Raw genomic sequence first — 12,448 nt, forward strand, 5'->3', positions numbered from 1 at the left:
TCATTTCTTTGCCGCATGGGTTTTAAGAAATGTTAAGAAAAATGGGTGGAAAAAAGTTAGCAGAATAGGAATCCCACTTGTATATATTAGTTTTAAATGAAATGTGAGTGAAATGAGTAGTGGAAGGTGAGACACTATACTATTTATGGTAAAAGTGAACCGGGACTCCTATTCGCGGACGGACTAAAATGGTAAAACGGGACTCCTATTCGCGTACGGAGGGAGTATCATTGTATAATGACATTGGATCCAAATACTAAATCTTAAATTTTTGGGTTGGGCCGAGCAGCTTTGACTAATTTTGATATCAAACTTGTAAATTATATTCGCTTCAGCATCAAATATGTGGCGAAGGTTAACCTCTCCTACAATTACCACTCTAAATCGTCTCCTTCAAGTTTTTCATCGAACAACTTTCAGCGCAATGAGTGTTAGGGAAATTTAAAACAGAGAAACAAATAATCGGATATCTGAAAGTCGTGTTTATCACTTTCAGATCAAATCAATTTCGGGGTTCAACCAAAATGTTTGATCGGATAAAATTCAGAGTATTAGAATATCATATGTCTCTGTTTTTCGATATCTTTAAACCAGAAAATGATCAGTAGAAGAAGAAGATGAAACAGTGCAATGAAACATTGCAACTGTTGGGAGATGAAACCGAAAATAACCGAATTTCAAAGGTTTCCAAATTTGCAATTTAGTCCTTCGACTTTCGGAAATTATATTTTCGGATGAATTTCCGATACAATAACTTTGTCGGAAATAAAAAATTTACCCCAGCCAGGGGCTCTGCCTCTTGGACCCCGCTATCCGGGGGCGCTGCCCCCGGACCCCGGTTCATCTATCTAGGAGCTTCGCCCCTAATATTATAACGAGTTCAAATAAGCGTGCACTCCGCACCTCCATACTTAAATGATGTATCATTATAACAATAACCGATCATTCAAGTTAATCCAATTACACTAAAATATCCAACAATCCTCCCCTAATTTAGTGCAATCCTTGATTAACTAAAACAAGTCATCTCAAACATTCAAACTTTTGCATAAATGAAATATCGTAACGATTGAATTCCATATTAGTACATTACACATTCCAAATATTCGAATACCCCGGGTGTCTCTAAGGTTAGAACCCTGGGAACTCCCATTGAATACACGAAGATAATGTACACAAAAGTTTACATATGAATAGTTCTATCTTGACACTATATTTTACTAGCCTATGTCCTTATCCTTCATAAGCATATCGAAACCAAGTCCCAGCTTCTTGAAGCGGCTAAACTTCATGCTTATATAGGTAGCTCCTTTATTCTTGCACCTACATTTGCAATTTTTCAAAAGAACTATTAAGAATCTATATATTCAACCCCATTAACTTGTAGGTCCGAACACATACCTTGGGACGATTTTCAAATGTGTTCCAATCTCCAACATTAAGTTTTCCACATTGAATTCTGCATCTAGTGTCATATACTAAATGGGAATTGGGTATCTTAATATCAGAGATTTGTAGTGGACTTTAATCCCATCCCTATAGCCGATTTGTACACAAGATCTCTACTTAACCCTTTGGTTAAATGATCGGCTAAGTTATCATGAGTTCTTATAAACTCCACAGATATCACACCATCCAAAATAAGTTCACGAATCATGCTATGTCTAACACCTAAGTGTCTTGACTTTCCATTATACACTTGACTATATGCCTTAGCCAAGGTAGCAACACTGTTACTTCTGATAGATATAGGTGATATCGGTTTAGGCCACAATGGAATCTCATATATCAAATTTCTTAGCCATTCAGCCTCTTTACCAGCTGCTGCTAATGCCACAAACTCCGATTCCATTGTTGAATTTCTTATACAAGTTTGTTTCTTTGATGCCCAACATATAGCACCATCTCCAAGACGGAATACCCAACCACTTGTGGAAGAATGATCTTCCATATTGGTGATCCAACTTGCATCCGAATGACCTTCAAGAACAGAAGGAAATCCAGAATAAGACAACCTATAATCCATTGTTCCTTTTAAGTACTTAAATACTCGATTCATGGCTTGCCAATGGATTAAACTTGGATTATGAGTATATCGACTCAACTTTCCAACTGCAAAGGCTATATCGGGTCTGGTACTAATCATAGCATACATTAGTGATCCAATAGCCTTTGAATATTCAAGCTGATTTACAGCAACTCCTTTATTAGGTACGAGTTTTGCACTAGGATCAAAAGGAGTCTTAACTGGAGAACAATCTTTGAAGTTAAATTTTTCCAAAATCTTCTCAATATAATGTGATTGAGAAATGGAAATTCCTTGTTCTCCGTGTGTGATCTTAATTCCAAGAATCACATCAGCCTTCCCCATGTCTTTCATCTCAAACTTAGATGACAAAAATGCTTTGTTTTATCAACTTGATCTTGGTCAGTACCGAAGATCAACATGTCATCCACATATAGGCAAATGATAACCCCTTTACCGGTAGCATCAAATTTGCTATATACACACTTGTCTGCTTTGTTTAATACAAAACCATTAGACAATACTACGTCATCGAACTTCTGATGCCATTGTTTGGGGGCTTGCTTTAGTCCATAAAGAGATTTTACCAATTTACAAACCTTATGTTCATTACCAGGCATGACAAAGCCTTCTGGTTGTTTGATATAAATCTCTTCATTTAATTCACCATTCAAGAAGACAGTTTTGACATCCATTTGGTGAATTACAAGATTATGTATAGCAGCAAGTGCTAACAATAATCTAATTATGGAAATCCTAGCAACAGGAGCACAGGTGTCAAAATAATCAATTCCTTCCCTTTGCCTAAAGCCTTGGATAACCAATCTAGCTTTATATTTGTCTATGCTTCCATCCACCTTCATCATCATTTTGAAGATTCATTTGCTATTTAAAGCTTCACAACCAGGTGGTAAATCAGTCAGTATCCAAGTACCATTTTGGATTATAGAATCCATCTCCTCTTGGATTGCCTCTTTCCAAAAAGCGGAATCTCTTGAAGCCATAGCTTCTTTGTAAGTCCTTGGATCATCACCAATAGTAAAGCAATACTGATATTGAAAATTAATTTCATTTCTTGATCCTTCAAGTAAGTACAATTGGAAATCATTTCCAAAGGACTTAGCTTTTCTTGCTCTACTACTTCTCCTAGCCTCAGGAGGTGTATCTATCACCTTTCCAGTAACATCATCAGAGTTACTAGACCTTACAATCATGCCTCCAGGTTTAGGTATAGACGTGAATCTATCCTCATTTCCAAAATCAGCATCCCTTGACTCAATAATAGAGTGCACAGATACATAGTCATTAGGTTCTAAGACATAGAACCTATAACACACAGAATTTTCTGAATACCCCAGAAACACACAATCTATGCCTCTTTGACCTATGGTTTTCATTTTAGGATCAGTTAGTCTTACCACTGCTCGACAACCCCAAACTCTAAGATAACTCAATTTTGGAGGTTTCTTATGCCAAAGTTCATAAGGGGTAATCTTGTTCCTTTTGTTAGGAACTCTATTCAACAAATAACAGGCTGTTAACATAGCCTCACCCCAAAATCCTTCACTTAGGCCAGAATAACACAACATTGAATTAATCATTTCTTTCAACGTTCTATTCTTTCTTTCAGCTACACCATTTTGTTGTGGTGTATATGGAGCAGTCGTTTGATGTATTATACCAGTCGATTCAAAATACGCTGGATCATAATACTCACCTCCCCTATCAGTGCGAAGAGTTTTAATCTTCACACCATGATAAAGCTCTACACTTTCCTTAAAGATTTTAAATTTATCAAGAGCTTCATCTTTTGAATGACATAGATAGACATGGCAATATCTAGTAGCATCATCAATAAAAGTAACTATATACTTTTTGTTACCAAGTGATGGAGTCGAATGAAAATCACACAAGTCACTATGTATAAGTTCTAATACCTTAGTTTCTTTATTTACATTCTTATTGAAAGGTTGTATAGTTATTTTAGTTAACATGCAAGTTTTACACCTTTCATTATTCAACTCGAAAGCAGGTATCAAACTCATTTTCGACATATCTTTTAATCTCTTATAATGAACATGTCCAAGTCTAACATGCCACAATTCTGATTTACTAACATGATTATCAATACTTGAAGAGGTCATGCAAACAGAATTATTCACAAAAGAGACATCTAGATTCAACCTAAACATGCCACAAAGATAACCAAAGCCAATAAAATTACCATGCCTTGACAGAATGTATTTATCACTTTCTAATACTTGTTTATAGCCACAACTATTCAATACAATACCAGAAACTAAGTTTTTACAAATTCCAGGTACTTACATAACATTTTCTAACAACAACGAATTTCCAGAGGTAAATACTAGGCTAACAGATCCAATTCCTTTGATTGGTTCAGTTGCAACATTGCCCATCTTCAAGGAAGATCCATCTTCAATTGGTTTAAAGTCCTTGAACCATTGACGATCCTTGCATACATGACATGTTGCACCCGAATCAATCCACCATGAGATATCATCATCCTGCACATAAAATGCTTCAGAGATTATTGATGCATAATAATTCTCAACCGAATGATCATTAGGTACAAAAGACGAACCTGATTGCTTTTCCGGATCCTTGGATCCAATTTGACCAGCCTCGTTTCTCCCTTTTCCTCCACCCTTTCCAGACTTACAATCCTTCTTGAAGTGCCCGGATTTGCCACACTTCCAGCAAGTCAGTTTGGGCTTCTTATTCCCATCCTTACTATTATAACATTGAAACTTTCGTTTCCCTTGAAACTTACGTTTCTCTTTACCAGCCTTTGAGGATTCACCCTCTTCCACCATGTTCACAGAAGAACCGACCACGTTTTTAGTATTACCACCAGAACTCTTTTCCATATCACGTATGGACTGTTCAATTTGGAAATCACTTCCAAGTTCGACCAAGTTCAGTTCCTCCTTCTTGTGTTTCAGATTATTTTTAAAATCCTTCCAAGAAGGTGGCAATTTATCGATAATACTAGAAACATAAATAGATTCATCCATTTTCATATCATATTGGGAAAACTGTCCCAATATCCTCAACAATTCATTGTATTGTTCCATGACAGGCCTCGAATCAACCAACAAGAAATTTCTTGCTAGAGGCATCTTCTGCCATATACTTGGCTTCGAGAGAATCCCACAATTCCTTAGCAGACTCTACATTTTGATACACATCAAAGAGGGAATCAGACATACCGTTTAAGATGTGACCACGACATATGTAGTCATCGTTCTCTCACTTCATCCGCCTCCTCGTCTGTTCCAGAGTTTCATTATCAACAGCCTCGGGCATGGGAGTACTTAGAACGTACACCACCTTGAGATTTGTCAGCATGAAAGCATCTTCTTTTGCCAGTGTCTAAAGTCCTGGCCAGCAAACTTATCTAACTTTGCAAAACCTTTCGCTCCTTCCTTCATTGTTTCTTTGTTCGACATATTGATTTGATCTTTGCTAGGGAAATTTAAAACAGAGAAACAAATAACTGGATATCTGAAAGTCGTGTTTATCACTTTCAGATCAAATCAATTTCGGGGTTCAACCAAAATGTTTGATCGGATAAAATTCAGAGTATTAGAATATCATATGTCTCTATTTTTCGATATCTTTGAACCAGAAAATGATCAGTAAAAGAAGAAGATGATGAAAACAGTGCAATGAAACATTGCAACTATTGGGAGATGAAACCGAAAATAACCGAATTTCAAAGGTTTCCAAATTTGCAATTTAGTCCTTTGACTTTTAGAAATTATATTTTCGGATGAATTTCCGATACAGTAACTTTGTCGGAAATAAAAAATTTACCCCAGCCAGGGGCTCTGCCTCTTGGACCCCGCCAGGGGCTGCCGCCCCTTGGACCCCGCTACCCGGGGGCGCTGCCCCCGGACCCTCGTTCATCTATCTAGGAGCTTCGCCCCTAATATTATAACGAATTCAAATAAGCGTGCACTCCGCACCTCCATACTTAAATGATGTATCATTATAACAATAACCGATCATTCAAGTTAATCCAATTACACTAAAATATCCAACAATGAGCATATCAGACATCGGTGTTGTCTTAGTTAATTTTGGTCTTATTTCAAAAATTAAATACGTGGAAAATGATGATATTAAAAAATTGTAATATATATAATTAAATCATGAAATACATCAAATCGCTAACCTATGTAATGAAAGTAGTACTGTGAAATACCTACAATTTATCTAAGGTGTTATTTTAACAGCTAGGGAATTTTGATCTTATTTCACAAATTAACATATGGAAAGAAGTGCTACATCATCCCATGTAAAAAATTTGCTAACATAATTAAAAGGCCTTAGATAATTTTGATCTTATTTCACAAATCAAACTATATGGAGAACAATGCCACATCCTCACACAAAAAATTGCAAATAATCCTATAATTAAAACGTGAAGTCATCGACATATTTTACAATGTCATCTAATTTACTTTGTTTTTCTAGAGAAAAATTACAATAATGCATCGTTTAAGACACGGCATTGCATAGTTTTTCTCCGACAATAAAAATCTCAAACAAGAAAAAGATTTCTTCAAATACTTAGCCTGTCAACTGATCCCGAAGACCTCAAGTCAATTTCCAAGTCTTTCCAATTCTATAGTACTACTACATTATTGCACTGAATTTACAAGTAAGTCACAAGTAATATAATTGTTCCTACAAAGGTTTTTACGATAGTTTAAATCACTCCATAGCCATAAAAATTTCCAATTAATTACTTGTATACTTTTAGGCTAACAGTAATGGTAACAATAAATTATATATAGAAAAAAAATAATTTATCATGAGGAAATTAAAATATTGAAAACATTGTTGTCTCATCAGAAACTATTCTATGATCAATTCACAGTTGTAAATTATTGGAGTTTTCCCCCAATAATTCACTGATTGGGACAACCATTGACCTCAAGTCAACTCATTGTAGCTTTGATGAAATCATGAAAGTAACATGTCAGTCCATTATTTACTTGTGGAATTCACAAAATATGTGTTGTCCTTATTTATTTATACATGTAGTTTATCATTCATTTTCAGAATATAATTGTGTTACATTAACTCACTGCAATAAATTATAGTATTCCCTCTTTCTCATAGGAGGTTTTTGTCTTGTGAGAAAAGTGGAGAGAGAAAATATAATATTTAATATTTATATTAGTGTGAGAGAAATTTTTTTCCAAAAATAGAATTGTGACATCTTTAGTTGGAAAAACTAAAAAAAAAAGTGAGACATCTTTTATAGAACAGATGGAGTATATATTTCAAGTTTTATGAAAATCTAAAAAAATCAGGATTTAATTTTGTTTTTGTTATTTATAAAATTAATGATACCAGTTAAAAGTTTTTAGACAACAAGCATAAAATATATACTCTCCCAGTTACCTAAAAGTAGACTCTGTTTCCTTTTTAGTATGTTACCTAAAAATAGAAAATTTCTATTCTAAAAATTTCTTTCTCTTTAGTATAATGAGACTTATTTTTCACTCACATTTTTTTTCTATCTTCTTATTTTACTAATTTTATATTAAAATTTTTGTTGTTTTAAGTATTATTTTTAGAAAACGGAGAGTATATAAAATGAAGCTGGGCACGTGGCACTTATGTGACTTATGCCAATTATATTCGTTTCATCATCAAATATGTGGCGAAGTTTAACCTCTCCTACAATTACCACTCTAAATCCTCTCCTTCAAGCATTTTATCGAACACTTTTCGGTGCAATGAGTATATCAATTTTGCCTTAGATAATATTGGTCTTATTTAAAAATAAAGAGTAAAGTACAATTTTGATCCTAAATATATGACTGAAATAAGAAGTTGGTCCAGAACATTCACTTTTTGAAATCGAGTCCTAAACAAATGATATCATCGTCGGATTGGTTAACGGTCAACGGACTATTAGTGAAATTTTGACTATATTAGAATTTTAATCCATGGTTAATTAAAATAAACATTCATAAATTTCAATGTCAAAATTTAATAAAATTTTCATTTCGTAAAACAGCTTTATATCAATACATCTTACATGATATGTCAATACATTGCTTGTACAATGTCAATATGAAATTGTGTTCACATTGGCATGTCTTCGTGTTGATATATTTAATGCACTATATTAATATTGCGTTTTAAACCCTAAATTGATACTACCTCCGTCCCTGAAAATTTGATACAATTTACTATTTTGGTCCGTCCCTAAAAATTTGATACACTTCACTTTTACTATTTTTGGTAGTGGACCTCATATTCCACTAACTCATTCGTACTCACATTTTATTATAAAACTAATACTTTAAAAGTAGGACCCACATCCCACCAACTTTTTCAACTCACTTTTCATTACATTTCTTAAAACCCGTGTTGGGTCAAAGTGTAGCAAATTTTGGGGGACGGAGGTAGTAGTTGTTATTATCTTTTTAATATTAAAAAATGAAAAACGAAATTATACATTACAATTTATAGATTAATAAATCTCTGAAATCCTATAGACTTAAATTAACTATAGTTTGCAATTAGGGATGAGTTAACAATTGATCACTATCGCATTAACATATAATTCCTTTTTAGAATAAACTTATGATGATTACCCATCCACCCATTAATTAATCTTTCAAGTGGTCGTCTATTTAAACCCACATGCATCTTTCTTCATTTGTAACACAAAAAGAATTATCAATATCCTCTTTCACAATGCTTTCAAACTTGTTGTTCTTCATTTGTATATTAACTTCGTCTTTCATTTTCAATTGCTCATTCTTATAATAACAAATGCCTTCTTCATCAGGAAATCTTGTTGCTTCAACTCAAGCGTGAGTTGATCTTCGATTCCTATCTTCCAACAATACTTTGGCGATGGAATAAAAGTGCTGAGTGTTGTCTGTGGCATGGTGTGCAATGTGATGCTTCTGGCCACGTCGCTAGTTTGCAGCTCGTTAATGAGTGTATTTCTGGGGGAATTGGGGATTCATCGACTCTCTTCAAATTTAAATATCTGCAGAAGTGTTACGAGCCCTAATTGCCTTTCTTTAGTTTAGATATTGTAGGGATTTGATATCTTTTCTATATATTGTTTTTCTTGTTAGATAAGTTAGGGTAGAAGTATTTATTATAAATAGGATAGATTGTTATCTTGTTATTCATTCAACCAAAATCAATATTTCGCCCAACTTGGCTTGAATCACAAATCAATTGCTGCCGACGGAAATACTCCCGCGCTCAGCCTCATTCTGCCGCCGACCCTCACAGGCGCCGGATTTATCCGTATTTATCTCTCCGCCGACCCTAACGGGCGCCGGATTCTCTTTATATTGTTATTTTCCATTTTATCTGTTCGTTAGGAATTTAGGTTTCTAACAACTGGTGCTTTCATCCAGAGCTCATCCTCCATCCATGAATTCCGATGATGAAATCATTCTATCCCACATGTTCGATCGGATTATGGAACGCTTCGACAAATTGGAGTCGCGTATGGACGCAAACGACCAGAGACTTGTGAAGCGTCGGTTCCGCTCGCCGCAAGAACTTGACCATGAAGATCAGCCGCGGACGAGGAACAAATCGTGCTGGGGACCACCGCCAGACCGCAGCCATCTGGGATACTCATATCAGCACCCAACTCGTCTCCGCTCCTGCCACAAACAACCTCTCGACTGGCTGCCACCAGCCCTCCGTCCTAGTTCAAGTTGGTATCTGCAGGGGCTTCATCTGACACAGTCGCTGCAGCCGGCAACCAGCCCGAATTCCTGTTGGGTCCCACCAAGAGTGCAGCTTGAACAGCCTACGCACCAACCACAGCGCCCACCTACATGTTGGGACTATCGTGTGCAACAAGAATCTCAAGCATATGATCAGCAACACCCCACAACAGGTTCATTAGAATATCAAGCATCTGAGTGGAGATAGTGAATCTGTACATTATACTATTGATCATTGGGACTGGGTTGATTATGAGGACGTTGATGCTAGCTTCATGAGACAACCAGTTGAGGATAAGACTTGGTTTCCGGCGAATGAAATTGCCGACCCAAGTGACAATGTGAAGGGGAAAGGACAGGTGAGTAATCCGGCAACTACATCCAGATTTCATCCATGGCAGCTGGGTAATTGCCCGACGCCCCGCGCTGCTGATTCTCGACGCCTCTCGCATCCCCATCTCCTTCACGATCTATCTAGCAGCTCTCTACCTGCTGCCCTTGCTGTTCCGCCACCACCACTGCAGCGCTCTCCCTCCTGTTGGTCCCCACCAGCTCCGCCGTGCAGCCCCGATATCAGTGGAGAGGAGGGCGGTTTGTTAGACAGTGACCCGCCCCCACCAACCGTGATCTCTCAGCCGGACAGCCCTGATACCAATCCAACATTGGTCCCTCATGTTGTACTTGCTGTTGTCCCCAGCTCAAGGAAAATGGAGATTTCAGAGGGTGTGAAACGCGTCAGCTCTAGTTCTTCTTCCCGCAAGAGAATAGCTATCAAGCTCCTGACTGAGACTTTTATTCTTCCGATCCTGAAGGAAGTCATGGAAATCTTGTTCCGAGAAGGATTTATCAGGTTTAGACGGATATCTAGTAGGGGGTATGTACAAATGAGTGGCCAAACTGGTCGTCAGGGAATTGATAAAGTGAGATGTTCATCAATCCAGTGTGCGTTTGACCCAGGAGGATACTCATTGCCAAAGCATTTGCTTACAACCGTTGTCGTTGTTTCGTGGTTTCGTGGTTCCCACCTTGAGGACAAGGTGGATTTCAACCGTGGGGGAGTTGTTACGAGCCCTAATTGCCTTTCTTTAGTTTAGATATTGTAGGGATTCGATATCTTTTCTATATATTGTTTTTCTTGTTAGATAAGTTAGGGTAGAAGTATTTATTATAAATAGGATAGATTGTTATCTTGTTATTCATTTAACCAAAATCAATATTTCGCCCAACTTGGCTTGAATCACAAATCAATTGCTGCCGACGGGAATACTCCCGCGCTCAGCCCCGTTCTGCCGCCGACCCTCACAGGCGCCGGATTTATCCTCTCCGCCGACCCTAACGGGCGCCGGATTCTCTTTATATTGTTATTTTCCATTTTATCGGTTCGTTAGGAATTTAGGTTCCTAACAAGAAGCTTAACCTTGCCTACAATCACTTCAACAATGATCGCATTCCAAAAGGTATTGGCAATCTGACTTGTTTGACACACTTGAATTTGTCACATGCTGGCTTTGGTGGGCAGGTTCCTTTTGAAATTTCATCCTTGACGAGATTGGCTAGTCTCGATATCTCCAACTACATTGGAGAGATTATCCTTGAGCACCCAAATTTGGAGATGCTTGTCCAAAATCTAACAGAGCTTAGAGAGCTCTATCTTGATCATGTCAGTATCACATCCTTGCATGAAAGGAATAATTGGAGCCATATTCTATCATCACATTTACCCAACCTCACCTCTTTGAGTTTGTCTTATTGTAATCTGTTTGGCCCTTTGCCTAAATCCTTTTGGCAACTTCATTCCCTTTCTATTCTTCGACTAGATCATAACAATCTTTTAATGGTAGCGGTTTCGGACTTGTTCACCAATTTTCCAAGTCTGACCACTTTGACTCTTTATAACTGCAGTTTAAAGGGTTCTATTCCGTCCACATTGTTTGAAGGTGTTTCCAATCTCATTCATCTGGTAACATCCCCCAATATCTTTTTGCTCTCCCATCATTGTTGTATCTTGAGCTTAGTAACAACCAATTTAATGGCACTTTTCAACCCGACAACTTTCAAAGCCTTCTCAATCTCACATTGCCTTCTCTCTCTGGCAATAGCTTGTCAGTAGATGTTGGCAACGTCAACTCTAGTTCATATGGAGGTCTCAAATTAAAAATGTTGTACATAAATTCATGTAACTTGTCCAGTTTTCCTGATTTCATTAAACATTTGGATCTAGAAGAATTGGATCTCTCAAACAATAGTATTGCGGGCGAAGTACCTAGTTGGATTTGGGGAACACAATTTGGGGTTAATTCTATTTGTGTTCTAGGCTACAATTCATTAATGAAATGCATCAGATATATGCGTCTTAGGGAAAGACGCATGACCCTCATGCGTCTGTTAATTTTTTAATTTTTTTATTGAAAGACGCATGACCCTCATGCGTCTTTCCCTAAGACGCATAAGGGTCATGCGTCTCTATTTTGAACATATCGCGACAGACAGAGGCAGAAAAACCATTCTGTGAAAGATGAGAGAAAAAAAAGGAGGCAGCGCGATTTTGAGCTAATTTCCGGCGATTTCGTTAATTTTGCCGGAGATTTCTTCCATCTTGTCGTTATATTTAGGTAAGTTTATCTCTTACTCTTAATTATTGAATAATATTGTTAGATTAGGTTGATTTTCC

The sequence above is a fragment of the Salvia hispanica genome, chromosome 2 (genome assembly GCF_029641045.1).
Source record: "Salvia hispanica isolate PSC_SH4W2 chromosome 2, Shi_PSC_v1, whole genome shotgun sequence".
Taxonomy (NCBI): Eukaryota; Viridiplantae; Streptophyta; class Magnoliopsida; order Lamiales; family Lamiaceae; genus Salvia; species Salvia hispanica.